The following is a 16,016-nucleotide window of genomic DNA, read 5'->3' as shown; positions in this document are numbered from 1 at the left end:
GGGGGCAACGGCCCCCTAAGGTTTCCAACCCTAGGCGCCTCGGGCCCTTGGGTGGGGCGCACCAGCCCACCAGGGGCTGGTTCCCATGCCACTTCAGCCCATGGGGCCCTCCGGGATAGGTGGCCCCACCCGGTGGTCCCGGTACAATACCGGTGACCCCCGAAACTCTCCCGGTGGCCGAAACTGGACTTCCTATGTATAAATCTTTACCTCCGGACCATTCCGGAACTCCTCGTGACGTCCGGGATCTCATCTGGGACTCCGAACAACTTTCGGTTAACCGCATACTAATATCTCTACAACTATAGTGTCACCGAACCTTAAGTGTGTAGACCCTACGGGTTCGGGAGACACGTAGACATGACCGAGACAACTCTCCGGTCAATAACCAACAGCGGGATCTGGATACCCATGTTGGCTCCCACATGCTCCACGATAATCTCATCGGATGAACCACGATGTCGAGGATTCAATCAATCCCGTATACAATTCCCTTTGTCTATCGGTACGATACTTGCCCGAGATTCGATCGTCGATATACCGATACCTTGTTCAATCTCGTTACGGCAAGTCTCTTTACTCGTTCCCGTAACACATCATCATGCGAACAACTCCTTGATCACATTGAGCTCATTATGATGATGTCCTACCGAGTGGGCCCAGAGATACCTCTCCGTCATACGGAGTGACAAATCCCAGTCTCGATCCGTACCAACCCAACAGACACTTTCGGAGATACCTGTAGTGCACCTTTATAGCCACCCAGTTACGTTGTGACGTTTGGTACACCCAAAGCATTCCTACGGTATCCGGGAGTTGCACGATCTCATGGTCTAAGGAAATGATACTTGACATTAGAAAAGCTTTAGCAAACGAACTACACGATCTAGTGCTATGCTTAGGATTGGGTCTTGTCCATCACATCATTCTCCTAATGATGTGATCCTGTTATCAATGACATCCAATGTCCATGGTCAGGAAACCGTAACCATCTATTGATCAACGAGCTAGTCAACTAGAGGCTCACTAGGGACATGTTATGGTCTATGTGTTCACACATGTATTACGATTTTCGGATAACACAATTATAACATGAACAATAGACAATTATCATGAACAAGGAAATATTATAATAACCATTTTATTATTGCCTCTAGGGCATATTTCCAACAGCTTCCCACCCCCCCCCCCCGACACAGCCGTGACCGCGACCAAGAAGTCGCCTCGCCGCCCTGGCCAGATCCTCACTGGCATGCTCATCGGACGCCGGCAGGGCAGCTAGCTGGTCCGTGCGCGCCGCTGAGTCGTCGGCCTTCTCCTTCGTCGACTCCCGCAAGCTGTTCGACAATTTGCCAAGGTACAAAATCGACTCCGCCAACGAGTTCTTTTTTCACAATTTCTTTTGCGACTCCGACGATTCGTCGTCCGATGACGAGAAGGAGATATTGGCTGCCGTGTTGGTCCATCACCACCTCAATAGCCAGCGCCCGGCGTTCCGTGGCTCCATTTCGGGCCACCTTCCGGCGTTGAATCGCAACCGAGAAAGCGGGCATTTCCTTTTTTTGGAAGGATTACTTTGATACAACAAATCCGTTGTTCAAACATCAGAAATCCGCCGCCATTTCCGTATGAGTAGGCATCTTTTCAACCGTATTAGAGAGGGGGTGGTCGGCTATGATGACTATTTCGAGTGCAAAGAGGATGCCATTGGAAAGATTGGTTTCTCCTCTTATCAGAAATGCACTGCTGCCATCCGAATGCTTGCATACGGAGTGCCCAGTGATCTCATTGACGAGTACGTCCGTATGAGCGAGTCTACATGCCTAGACTCCATGTATAAGTTCTGCAAGGCTGTTATTGTTGTGTTTGGCCCTGAATAATTGAGAGAGCCGACTCTTGAAGATACAGCTCGTTTGTTGGCGATGAATGCCAGCAGGGGCCTCCCAGGGATGCTTGGCAGTATAGACTGCATGCACTGGGAGTGGAAGAACTGCTCTCTGCTTGGCAAGGGCAGTATAAGGGCCATGTCAGGGCTTGCACTATCATACAAGAGGCCGTGGCGTCTCAAGATCTCTGGATCTGGCACACTTTCTTTGGCATGGCCGGATCACACAATGATATCAACGTGCTTCAGCGCTCGCCGGTGTTTGCTAGGCTTGCCGAAGGCAACAGCCCACCGGTGAACTTTACTATCAACGGGCACAACTACGACAAAGGATACTACCTGGGTGACGGTATCTATTTTCAGTGGACCACTATTGTGAAGACAATCCCCAACCCTGTCGGAGAGAAGAGGAAAAGATTTGCCCAAGAGCAAGAGAGTGCTAGGAAGGACGTCAAGCATGCCTTTGGTGCTTTGCAATCTCGATGGGGCATCGTTCGGTATCCTGCTAACACTTGGAGCACACAGAAATTATGGGAGGTGATGACTGCTTGTGTGATCATGCACAATATGATCGTAAAGATGAGCGCCCGGGACATCTGTACGATCAAGGGTTTCAGTTTCAAGGTGAGAACGTTCTGCCTGAGCATGAAGGAGCGGCAATGTTTGAACAGTTCACCCAATTTCATCATGACATACGTGATTGGGAAACTCATGTGCAACTGCAAAATGATTTGGTTGAACATATGTTGGCTCATGTTGGCAACCAATAGATGTATTTTCTTTATTCGGCTTGCAAAAACTATGTGAGACATTTTTACTTTTATTTGGCTTGTACAACTATGCTATTTTATTCGGTTAAACTATGTTATTTGACTATATGTTTGAATGCAAAAGTTGTGTGAACAATGCAAAAATGAGCTATTTTTTGAAACAGAGCGGCTAGCCGGCCACGCCGGCACATATGGGTCGGCGCGTTGGATGCGCTGCCGACCCAAACCTAAAACAGGGCAGACGTCGGGCGGGCGGGCGACCCAAACGGATAAAAAGCGGACAAAAGCGCCGTCCGTTTGGGTTGCCCCGTTGGAGTTGCTCTAAGCGGCGAAAATTGGGCTTATGTGGACGCGACTGGACTGATTTTTTTGGAGCCGGCGATAAAAAAGGGTTTGAGGGGCCCTTGGGGGGTGAGTGGAGATGCTCTATCCACTTGACCGCGTCACTCGGCTCACACACAAGTGCCACCTCGGCACTCCTCAGTACATGCTTCCAGCTGACTACGTTGCGCGGGCGTACATCTGCTAATGCATCGGTCCTACACAATGCTAACTCACGTAGAAATGAAATGAACATGCAGATACATAAAACTTCAAGATTTATTACAGCTAACAGACGAAGGGAGTAGTTGGTGCGTGATCTTAAGCCCGGATTGTTGCCGCTGTTTCTACGCTCTGCGTCTCGCCCGGTTTTATTGATTGGTTCCCGGTATAAATGACGCCCACTGGTTGCCGTGAGGACGCCACAAGCCCAGTCAAGCTAGCTTCAGCTCAAGCTCCGCACCAAAGAAACCATGGCGACGGGCAGCTCAGTAGTAGTACTGGCCGTCCTGGCCACCGTCGCGGCGCTGGTCTCCCCGGCCATGTCCCTACCCGTCTTCACCGGCGACGTCGGCGTCTCTCCGGGCTTCCACGCCGCGTCGTGCCCGCAGCTGGACGGCATCGTGCGGTCGTCCGTGGAGGCGGCGCTGCAGCGGGAGGTGGCGCTGGCGGCGGGCCTGCTCCGGCTCTACTTCCACGACTGCTTCCCGCAGGGCTGCGACGCCTCCATCCTCCTCAACACCACCTCCGCCCGCGAGACGGCGCTGCTCCCCAACCTCACCATCCGGCCGCGCGCCATGCAGCTCATCGAGTCCATCCGCGCCAGGGTCCGTTGTGTCATGCGCCGACATCACCCTGCTCGCCACCCGCCACAGCATCGTCGTGTCCGGCGGGCCCTGGTTCTCCGTGCCGCAGGGCAACCTCGACAGCCTCGCCCCGGCGTCACAGGAGAAGGTGTCCCACCTCCCGTCGCCCCTGACGGCCAGCGTGGCCAAGCTGCTGGAGTCCTTCCGCACCCGGGGCCTCGGCGACGTGGCCGACCTCGTGGCGCTCTCCGGCGCGCACACCATCGGGCGGTCGCACTGCGGCAGCTTCGCGGACCGGTCCCGGCACGCGGACGACACCTTCTCGCGGAAGCTGGCGGCCAACTGCAGCAAGCACCCGGACCGGCTGCAGAACCTGGACGTGATCACCCCCGACCTGTTCGACAACGGGTACTACAAGGCGCTGCGGTTCAACCAGGGCGTGCTCACCTCCGACATGGCGCTCGTCAAGAATAAGACCACGGCGGCCATCGTGAAGCGGTTCGCCAAGAGCAAGGACGCCTTCTTCCGGCAGTTCGCCAGGTCCATGGAGAAGCTCGCCAGGGCGCCCAAGCCGGCGGGCAACGTGGGCGAGATCCGGCGCTTCAGCTGCTTCAGGACCAACGCCCAGCGCGCCGACGCTGCCGTGGACGCTGCCGGTGAGGAGGAGGAGGGCTTCGCCGCCTCCGCCTGATGACTCGGTCAAGTACGTGCGTACGGTCGTCGTCGGCAAGCAGGCTCTGCCCGTGTTCGAGTTCTCGACTTGCTTCTTTTCTCTGCGTGCATGGTTCATGTAGCAATAAAGAGACATAGCTTTCGATCGTCGTTGCTTCTGATCTTGATGAACTATGTCAATTAATCTGGACACCTATGTACGTGTAGCGCGATAATAGTACTAGTAAGCGTGTGTGAGTAGGGATGGCACCCGCAGGGTATGGGTACGGGTGGAGCTACCCCATACCCTTACCCGTCCGCCATGAGTTTACCCAACACCCATACCCATACCCGTCAAGGGTACAATTTTTTCCCATACCCGTCACCCGACAGGGTTTATGGGTACCCGCGGGTAGAAATACCCGCGTTTAGAACACATCAATTGAGTAGAAAATAGTTGTAAAAAGCAACATATAATCATAAATTATTAATAGCAACACATCTTAAACAACAATGTACAACAACATATTGTAACAACAACATATTCTCATAAACAAAAGTACTTGCCTATAAAGTGACATATAAAAATGTTAAACAACAACACATATGCATACACTTTAACTTCACGAAATCATGATAAATTATAGAGATAATTTGAATACATATTAGAGTTTTTACCTAGCATGATTAGGAGGGGAAATGAATACATTGGGATATTAACGGAAACCCACCTGTCAACATTTTAGATGGGTACATGGGTACGCGGGCATGGGTTATACGATCTCATACCCGTACCCTCTCTACCCGATGGGTATGATATTTTGCCATTTAAGTACCCATGGGTAATTTTTTGTCCCATACCCTTACCCTAATAGGGTTTTTACCCACAGGGTACGCGGGTAATGGGTACCCATTGCCATCCCTATGTGTGAGTGTAAGGCAAAGGTGATGATGGGTCGAGAAACGCAAAGGTGGTGGGTCGAGCTTTTTTCTTCTGGGTTCGTGTAGTAATAAAGAGGGACCTCATACCTAGCAAACGTTCGTCAGGGGACGTGGCACACGTGAACGGTCGCATGGCAGTTTTTTTTTTTTTTTTTTTTTTTAGATGGTATGACAGTTTAAGTTGAGAGGGAGAGAGGAGAGATGGCAGTTTCTTCAGGCGACATGTCTCTCTGCCAAAGGGGGTTGTCCTCAAACGTGAACGCAATTTTTGTGTAAAAACTATCGTCGTCGTTTGATCTCGTTTTTCCACTAAAACTGCCATCATATACGGTTCGCTTGCCACCCCCTACAGCGAACGTTCGTCATCTACCATTATCAACAAAGAGACTGAGTTTCCTTCTACCAAGAAAAGAGAGAGCTTTTTTTTATTTCTTGACAGAGCTTTCGAGTTTCATCATTGCATCTGACGACCCATGTTGTGTGTTCTGTTAGGGTAGTCATTAGGGTAGTCATTATGGTATACGTAGTCCAAGTCAGTTTTGTACCCCTATCCTAAGTCGGTTTATATCCTCTTATATACTCTTGTATGCCGCACCAAATCATCAATAAGCAACAGTTTTATTCAGCTTTCATGGTATCAGATATCGGTCCCAGGATTTAGGGTATGGCTCCGCCAACGCCACCGCCGCCGCCGCCGCCCGGCTACTTCGAGCGCCGGGCCGCACTCATCGCCAAGGCTACCAACGCCGCGACCGCTTCTCTCTCGGCCCTCACCATAGCTCCACAAAACTACCCTGCACCCATCCTCGCCGCATCAATATCTCTTGCTGACACAATCTCCGACGTCAGCCCCTACATCCCCATAGTTCTTGATCTCGCCGCCCATAACTACTACCATTGGAGACATCTCTTCGATCTCCACCTCCGCCGCTGCAACCTGCGCTCGCATGTCGCCACCAACTGTCTTCCCCGCCCCGACGATCCGCAATGGTTGAAAGACGATCTCGCGATCGTCCAGTGGTTCTACACCCGCATCACCACCGAGATCTTCAACATGCTCGATCACGACGGCGCCACCGCTGCCAACATCTGGCACTCCCTCCGTCAGCTCTTCCAAAGCAACACCGACGCTCGGAAAAACGCTCTTCACACCGAGCTTCGCAATATGGTGCAAGGAGACGCCCCGGTGAACCTGTTCTGCCAGCGCGTTAAGACCATTGGCGATGAGCTCCGCGAACTCAGCGATACAGTTAGCGACTCACAGCTAATCAATATCGTCGTCGTCGGCCTCAGCGAAGACTTTGACAAGCAAGCCTCGTTCATACCGATGATACGGCCCCCTCCTACCTTCGCTGAAGTACGTTCCTTGCTACAACTCGCGGCGGAAACACAAGCTCGCAAGGACTCTTGCCCCAAGGTCTTTCATGCTGCGGCTCGTCCTCCTCTATCGTCTACACCAGCGCCGCCTTCCAGGCCGGCTCCTGCCGCCGGGCCGTCCGCATCGTCATCTGTTAAACCGCCCCCAGGCTGGCGTCCTAGTCCGAACTACCGCGGCAAAAACCCTATCTACAGGCCGCCGCCGACTCGTTCGGTTCCGCCTACGACATCACCAGCACCGAGTCCTGCACCACCCACCAGTGCTCCATCTGCGGTTGCATGGCGGCCTCCTCATGATCCTTGGACGGGGCTTGTTCAAGCATGGCCCATGCCCTGGTCCGCTCCGTCCACCCTCGATGCTCCGCCGGCATACTCAGGTGCCTGGCAACCCGGCCTTCGGCCGCCTACTGGTGCTCCCGGGGTTCTCAACCCCCGACAGCTGGCCAATACCTATCACGCCGCCCCGACGTATGCTCCTTATGGTCATTACAGCACCGACGGTGGCGCCTACTACACACCTCAGCCGGCCCTACTCCCGACGCCACCCCCACCACAGCCGGCCAATGCCTACTACACTCCCCAGCCGGCCCTACTGCCTTCACCATCGTATCCGCCGGCACTGCTTCCGACGCCACCCTCACCTGCGACGCCGAGCTGGGATCAAGCTGCCTTTCTCCAAGCCATGAATAACTTTGCTGCACAAGGAAACTCAGGTACGGATTGGATCTTTGATTCAGGAGCCTCTAGTCATATGTCTGCATCTAGTAATTGGTTATCTTCTTGCACTAAATCTCCTTTCCCTTCCATTATCCTTGGAGATGGATCATCTATTCCTATATATTGTGTTGGTCAGGCTCAACTTCCCTCTTTCACCAAACCTCTTTTACTTCGCGATGTTCTAGTTGCACCCGCCCTCATTAAAAATCTTATCTCTGTTCGCCAATTTACTTGCGACAATCTAGTTTCGGCTGAATTTGACCCTTTTGGTCTATCTGTGAAGGATTACCTGACCAAGGCCGAGATCGCTCGCTTCAATAGCTCCGGTGATCTTTATTCTCTTAATGGAGTTCCTGCCGCCACCCCTCCAACATCCATGCTGGCCTCCGTCGATCTCTGGCATCGTCGCTTGGGCCATCCCAACCCCGCCGTCTTAGCTTCTATGCTTAGTGAATTTACCATACCATGTAATAGGGACTCTCATAATTCTGTGTTTTGCGAGTCTTGTCAATTAGGCAAACATGTGCGTCTTCCCTTTAGTTCCTCTAGTTCTTGTAGCACTTATCCCTTTGAATTAATACATTGTGATTTATGGACCTCTCCCATTGCAAGTGTTTCGGGTTTTAAATACTACCTTGTTATCCTAGATGATTTCACCCACTTTGTCTGGACTTTTCCTCTACGCAACAAATCCGAGGTCCATTCTCTTTTCCTTAATTTTCAACGCTATGTGTCTGTTCACTTCTTCCTCCCAATTCGCTTTATCCAATGTGACAATGGTCGCGAGTTTGATAACATTAAAAATCGTACTTTCTTCTTACAACATGGCATCCTGCTTAGGTTCTCATGTCCCTACACGTCCCCTCAAAATGGTAAAGCAGAACGCTCTCTTCGCACCCTCAATGATATAGTTCGCACTCTCCTCATTCAATCATCTATGCCTCCCAAGTTTTGGGCTGAAGCCCTACACATGGCCACCTTCCTTCTAAATATTCGATCTTCTAAAACTAAACCCAACACTACTCCCTATTATTCCCTCTTTCTTTCCCACCCCGACTACTCCGCGGTTCGTGTTTTCGACTGTCTCTGTTTTCCCAATGCCTACGCCACTTCTGCAAATAAATTGTCACCACGCTCTATCCCATGTGCTTTTCTCGGCTTCTCTGACGAGCACAAAGGCTATCGCTGTCTCGACCTTCACACCGGACACGTTCATGTCTCTCGTCATGTCACGTTTGCTGAGCACATTTTTCCTTTCTCACAACGCACTACTACACCATCCAACACCCCTAGCTCCGCAAACACCCCCTCTCCGCGTCCTTTCCAACTATATACTCCCCTACCTGCCGAACACAACTTATCACCACTACCATTAACACCCACCATAGCCAATCCCAACCATACACTCACCCCACCCGAGACGTCCCCAACACCCCCGACCCCTGCTCCCTCCCCAACACCCCCGGCCCCTCCTCCCACTCCACCACCCAGCCCTGCTCCCACTCCTCCACCCAGCCCTACTCCTTCGTCCGACTCTTCCGCTGCGCCGGACTCACCAGTACCCACCTTACCCCCTCGTGCTATTCCTACAGCAGCCCCGATTAATGATCATCGCATGCGTACTAGGGCCAAATCAGGATTTCATCAACCCCAAGACCGCCTAAACCTTCATACCTCCGTATCTCTCACTTCTCTTCCAAAGAATTACAAAACTGCTCTACTTGATCCCAATTGGGCCGCTGCCATGCAAGAAGAATATAATGCTTTACTTCAAAACAACACCTGGCAACTTGTTCCTCGTCCTCCCAATACAAATATTGTTTCTGGCAAATGGATTTTTCGCCAAAAGTTCCACTCCGATGGGAGCCTCTCACGATATAAAGCCAGGTGGGTTTGTCGTGGCTTTTCTCAGCAACAAGGAATTGATTACGAAGAAACCTTCTCTCCTGTTGTTAAACCTAGCACCATTCGCACCGTTCTTAGTGTTGTTGTCTCCTCTTCATGGCCCATTCACCAACTTGATGTGAAAAATGCTTTCCTCCATGGTTCCCTTCAAGAAACTGTCTACTGCCAGCAACCTCTGGGTTTTGAAAATCCATCCTTTTCAACTCATGTATGTCTTCTTCAGAAATCTCTCTACGGTCTTAAACAGGCCCCACGAGCTTGGTTTCAACGCTTATCCTCCTTCATTCAAACAATAGGCTTCACTCCATCTCTCTCCGACACCTCTCTTTTTGTGTATCATCAAACTTCTGACACTGCCTATTTACTTCTCTATGTAGATGATATCATTCTTACCGCCTCCTCTCAAAAGTTCTTAGATCATATTGTCTTTCTTCTTAGATCTGAATTTTCTATGACTGACCTAGGACTCCTTCATCATTTCTTAGGCATTGCTGTTGTTCGAGATTCCTCCAGCCTTTTTCTTTCCCAACGCCAATATATTCTTGATCTTCTTAATCGTGCTGGTATGCTTGACTGTCAATCATCTCGCACTCCTGTCGATACTAGTTTTAAACTTTCGGCTACCGGTGAACCCTTTTCCGATCCTACTCTCTATCGTAGCCTAACAGGTGCTCTCCAATATCTCACCATTACTCGTCCTGAAATCTCTTTTGCTGTTCAACAAGCATGTCTCTATATGCATGATCCCCGGGTTCCTCACTATAATCATGTTAAACGCATTCTTTGGTATTTAAAAGGAACTCTCAATCATGGTCTCCACCTCAATAATTCTTCTCCAAACTCGCTTACCGCATACTCTGATGCAGACTGGGCTGGTTGTCCTGACACTCGAAGGTCCACTTCCGGTTTTTGTGTTTTTCTTGGTAACAATTTGATTTCTTGGTCTTCAAAAAGACAGGTTACAGTCTCACGTTCGTCGGCCGAGGCTGAGTATCGCGCTGTGGCACATGCCGTTGCAGATACAATCTGGATTCGGCAGTTACTCTCCGAGCTACATAGGCCTATTGAGCAGGCCACTATTGTCTACTGTGACAACATATCAGCAGTCTACATGACCAGCAATCCAGTTCAACACCGACGCACAAAGCATATTGAGATTGATATTCATTTTGTTTGTGAAAAGGTTGCTCTTGGTCAGGTTCGGGTGCTTCATGTTCCCTCTACGGCTCAGTTTGCTGACATTTTCACCAAGGCACTGCCTACTAAGCCGTTTCAAGATATCTGTTTCAGTCTCAACGTCGTCGAGCCTGCCGTTTATACTGCGGGGGATGTTAGAGTAGTCATTATGGTATACGACTTCTAGTCCAAGTCAGTTTTGTACCCCTACCCCAAGTCGGTTTGTACCCTCTTATATACTCTTGTATGCCGCATCAAATCATCAATAAGCAACAGTTTTATTCAGCTTTCATGTTCTACTACCTCTAAACTGCCGTGGACGCTGCCGATGAGGAGGAGGGCGGCTTCGCCGCCTCCGCCTGATGACTCGGTCAAGTACGTGCGTACGGTCGTCGTCGGCAAGCAGGCTCTGCCCGTGCGTTGTGCTAGCCAACCGTGTTTGAGTTCTCGACTTGCTTCTTTTCTCTGCGTGCATGGTTCATTTAGCAATAAAGAGACAGAGCTTTCGATCGTCGTTGCATCTGATCTTGGTGAACTAAGTCAATTAATCTGGATACCTATGTACGTGTAGCATTGCTCTAGATAGCGATAATAGTACCTAGCAATGTTTTAGATAGCCGGCTATAGCTCCATTATAGCCCGCTATATAGCCTTTTCAGCAAGGTGCCGTTAAATGGTCACATGTACAAATAGCCCGCTATAGCCTGCTATAGCTCATTATAGCTCCGCTATACCTAATTTTGAGGTCTGCCGCTATTTGCCAATAGTCCGCTATTTAAAACATTGGTACCGCGAACGTTCGTTAGGGGATGCGGCGAACAGTCGCATGGCAGTTTTAGTTGAGAGGGACTGAGGAGAGATGGCAGTTTCTTCAGGCGACATGTCTTTCTGAGAAGGCAATTTTCGTTTAAAAACTATCGCCGTCGTTTGATCTCGTTTTTTCCACTAAAACTGTCATCATATACGGTTCGCTTGCCACCCCCTACAGCGAACGTTCGCTAGCTACCATTACCGACAAAGAGATTGAGTTTTTCTCTACCAAAAAAAGAGAGAGCTTTTTCTTTTCTTGACAGAGCTTTCGAGTTTCGTCCTTGCATCTGACGATCCATGTTGTGTGTTCTACTACCTCTAAACTGCCCCAACAGCTTATATTTAAAAATGAAGGTAGTACAGTACTAGTACTATGAAACAAAAAGTCTTGGGAGAATTGGTCACCATTAATTAATTAATTAATTAACAGTGCACAATGCATGCGCCGAGTTGCTCCCTCAATTAAGCTGGACAGGGATTTCACGGTCCTGGATGTAAGGTGTGTTTGAATATAAATAAATGGCGCCTTCAGGTGCCTTTGTCTTTTCAAAAAAATAAAGTTGAGGGAGATGTTTGGTGCCATGTGGGCAGGCGCGTGGCTCGTCTAAACGCCGTGCGCGATGTGGCCACGATCGATGCCCTCGATGATGTGTTTAGTGTTACGTGGCACTCCGCATGCATCGTCAGCTCGTGGTGGTTGAAGATCAAAGGTGTTCTTGCTAGACTCGTCAAGAACAGCCTTTGTTTCTTTTCTGGGTGCAGGGTCCGATCCAGGTGAGGGTTGATGACCACTTGATCAAATGACCAGCTTTCGCAAATGAATGTATTCTATTCCCTACTACTTGTAAACGAACAAACAATTTTTTCTTTTTCATTGATAAAAAAACAATTTTTTTTCTTAGGTCCACCCCACTTAACCCGGTCACGTCAGCGTTTATGACCACTTGTCCACTTGACCGGCAAACAAATGTATCTCTCCACTACTTATTCTTTTTTTGGGAAAAGAAACAATTTCCTTCTTAGGTGCACCCCACTTAACACTATCAACATGAGCGTTGATGACCACTTGTCCATTTGACCAACTTTGGCAAACACATGTATCCTATCTCTACTACTTATAAAAGAGCAAACAATTTCTTTTTTAGGCACACCCCACTTAACCCTATCAACATGAGCATTGATGACCACTTTTCCACTTGACTAGCTTTGGCAAACAAATGTACTCTATCTTTACTACTTATAAAAGCGCGAATAATTTCTTTCTTTCTTTCTTTTTTCGACAAAGAAACAAACTTTTTTCTTAGGTGCAACCCACTTAACCCTATCAAGGTGATAGTTGATGACCACTTGTCCACTTGACCAGCTTTGGCAAACAAATGTATTTCATCTACTACTTCTAAAAACGCGAACAATTTATTTCTTTCTTTTTTTGACAAAGAGAAAATTTCTTTCTTAGGTGTACCCCACTTAACCATATCAATGTGAGTGTTGATGACCACTTGTCCACTTGACCAACTTTGGCAAACAAATGTATCCTATCTCTACTACTTATAAAAGAGCAAATAATTTCTTTTTTTCCGTCAAGGAAACAATTTCTTTCTCAGGTGCACCCCACTTAACTCGATCAACGTGAGCGTTGATGACCACCATCTTTGGCAAACAAATGTATCCTATCTCTACTACTTATGATAGAGCAAACGATCTTTTTCTTCTTTTTTCCGACAATTAAACAATTTCTTTCTTAGGTGCACCCCACTTAACTCGATCAACGTGAGCGTTGATGACCACCATCTTTGGCAAACAAATGTACCCTATCTCTACTACTTATGATAGAGCAAACGATCTTTTTCTTCTTTTTTCCGACAATTAAACAATTTCTTTCTTAGGTGCACCCCACTTAACCCGATCAATGTGAGCGTTCATGACCACTTGTCCACTTGACCAGCTTTGGTAAACAAATTTATCCTATTTCTACTAGTTATAAAAGAGCAAACAATTTCTTTCTTAGGTGCATCTCACTTCACGTACACGGAGCACTGACCACCTCATGGTCAAATCCACTTAAAACATCTAACTATCCAGATTAGATTAACCCTTGGCTAAAAGGACCTTTAGCAATTTACCTAGCGGACAACAGAGGGAATGGACAAGGTTCCACACTCATGTCCCGCATTCGCTCTCGCACGGTTACATCTATACCTACTAATAAATGGAGGATTGTTTCTACAGTCCGTGGCTCTTTTTATAGAAAGCCCATGCCTTTTCTAAGAATAACCCCGCTGTCTAGTTTTAAGTCAGATTTTTTGCCTTTTTTTAGAAAATCCGCTGATGTTTCTGTTAATCAACCCATAATTCAGTTTCAAGCCAGATTTTAGCTTCTGCGGGTAACACCACCCCCCCCCCCCCCCCCCCCCCCCCCGATATTTGGATTAATCAACCGGCAATCCATATCAAATGCTTTCTAAAAATATTCATATCTTTTAAACCCTAACTCCAAACTTAACATGTTATATATGGAATTTGATTAGAAAAATATGTAGAATCTGAATATGACGTTATTTTACCCATTAACCATTTTAAAAATGTTTTTTTGTGGTGCATGATTTGCCTTTATTTTGTGCCGGTGCAGATTCGATTGGAAATGAACACCTCAGCAAAACCAAATTGTACATGAAAGAAACTAGCTATAACCACGCATGCACTTCTTGTCAAAACCTCGCACAAAAAAAACAAATTCTCATCTTATGCCGAGAGAGAGATAGATGCCTTAGGATTGACCACATTGAAATGTGTTATGATTGTGTGAGCACTAAGACCATCGTCGACGAGGGTAGGAGGGAGGATAAGCGGAAACACAAATGGGATGCCATGTATTGAAATAAAGGACGTGGACCTATTGGGGTCTTGCGTCATGATTACTAGGTTTGGGATGTGTGGTATTTTTTCTTCCGTTGCAACACACATGCTCTTTTGCTAGTAAAAAAACAAAAAAGTTACTCCTCCCAAATCCCATATACTCATCTGCCCAAGACGTCGTCCTCCACCTCCCCTCACCCACTGCCTCTGGATGCTCGCTCCCGTCACCTCTCAGTGCCCTTGGCCGTCGCCCTTCACCTGTCGTCCTCCTGGAGCTTCCCGCTCCGTCTCCCCGACACCAAATCTTGGTCATGGATGCGAACAAGATTGCAACGTAGATGGCCAAAGGAAGGAAGGGGAGGGTCGAACGGACTTCAGTTCCTATCATTGCGATACTTCCGGACGTCGAGGGCACGGGTAACGTGCGCTACTTGTTAGAGGGCATTGCCGCCGCGGCTGTTTCGCGGGAAGTTTTGTCGAGGCTGAGGTCGTGCAGGACAAGCCTCATGGCACCGTGGCTCACTGTCAGGAGGCTTCTTGGTGCCGAGGACGTGGACGAGGGCCACACCTGGACCTGGACTAGAGGGTGTAGTCGCAGTGGCTGGTGGCATGGCCTACTGTGGGCTTCTACATCGACAGGCCTACTGTGGTGGCATGGCCAGCGCTACCGGGATCCCTCCTCCCACGCCCACCTCATCCCTCCTCCCCCTCGTGTACCCCTCGCATCGCTCCTGCGAGCAACCGAGGGGCGAACCCTAGCCACCGGGACTAGGTCATCTTTGCGTGTCTCCTCCCTCATAGCCGCCAGTGCACGCTGTCGGGCAAAGCCCGGCCGGTGCAGGTGGCGGCGGAGCTCGCTCCTCTCCATGCTCGAGCCGCGCGGCGCGGAACAACGGTTGGATGATGGCGCGGCACCTGGATGGGTTTGAACGCCTATTCGGGTCACAGAGGGATGGACTGGCCGGGACGCTGCTATAGCATCGGCGGCTGGCTGGGCCTCGTCCCAGATCCGGTGTGGGTGGGACCTTGGGGTGCCTTGGTGGCTGCTCGTGGCGTTGACGCGGTCATGGCAGCCATGGCCGCGGTGGCCGGCGGTTCAACAACGGCGGAGCGTGCCTGTCTGGATCTGGGCGTGCGGCTGGCAGTGTTGTGGCGAGCGATCTGGTGCACAAGATGCTGCAGTGAGGCTCGTCGAGTAGATCCAGGTGAAACCCCGCTCTCGGCTAGTTGCCAAGCCCGGCGATGGCAGCGTTCTTCATCGTGGAGAAGCTCCAGAGCTCTATCGGCTATCTCCAGGGGAAACACTACATCAGTCGATCAGATGACGACGGCGCTCTTGTGTCGTTCCCCCTTTGGGACCATCATTCTTGGAGGTGTGCATTGGCTCGAGGGACCCGTGGACGGTTTCAGCGGTGGAGCGGTGTTTCATGTGACACATCGACAATGTGGAGTCTCGGCGGCATGGTGCAGCAGTGTCTCAACGACAAATGTGTGATGACGAACGCGCGTAGGGAGGTGGCGTTGCCTGGCGCCGTGGTGGCGTCCAATGACATGTCTGGCAAGGTCGATGCGTCAGTACCTTCTGTGAAGATGGTTCGGTGAAAGACGGTGACAGCGGCCTCTGCAGCGTGCGCATGAAGTGACTACTGAGAGTGCATCGGACCGATATGTGCCCCTGGCCCGACAATGCGACTTGGTTGAATCAGTCCAAACATGGGATCATCCTTCAGAAGAGGGATAAGAAATGTGTTGCAAATATACAGAGACACCTTATCTGAAAAGTATCTTGGCCTTCCGACA

The 16,016-nt window shown here is 49.7% G+C and overlaps 1 pseudogene; it reads left to right on the top strand.

The window, feature by feature from the left end:
- The first annotated feature begins 3,232 nt into the window (after nt 1–3,232).
- On the top strand, nt 3,233–4,686 carry LOC109784724 (cationic peroxidase SPC4-like; annotated as a pseudogene).
- The last annotated feature ends 11,330 nt before the right edge of the window (nt 4,687–16,016 follow it).

Source organism: Aegilops tauschii, chromosome 3 (genome assembly GCF_002575655.3).
Source record: "Aegilops tauschii subsp. strangulata cultivar AL8/78 chromosome 3, Aet v6.0, whole genome shotgun sequence".
In the NCBI taxonomy this organism is placed as follows: Eukaryota; Viridiplantae; Streptophyta; class Magnoliopsida; order Poales; family Poaceae; genus Aegilops; species Aegilops tauschii.
The sequence above is the reverse complement of the archived record's forward strand: the minus strand, read 5'-3'. Positions and strand labels throughout refer to the sequence as shown.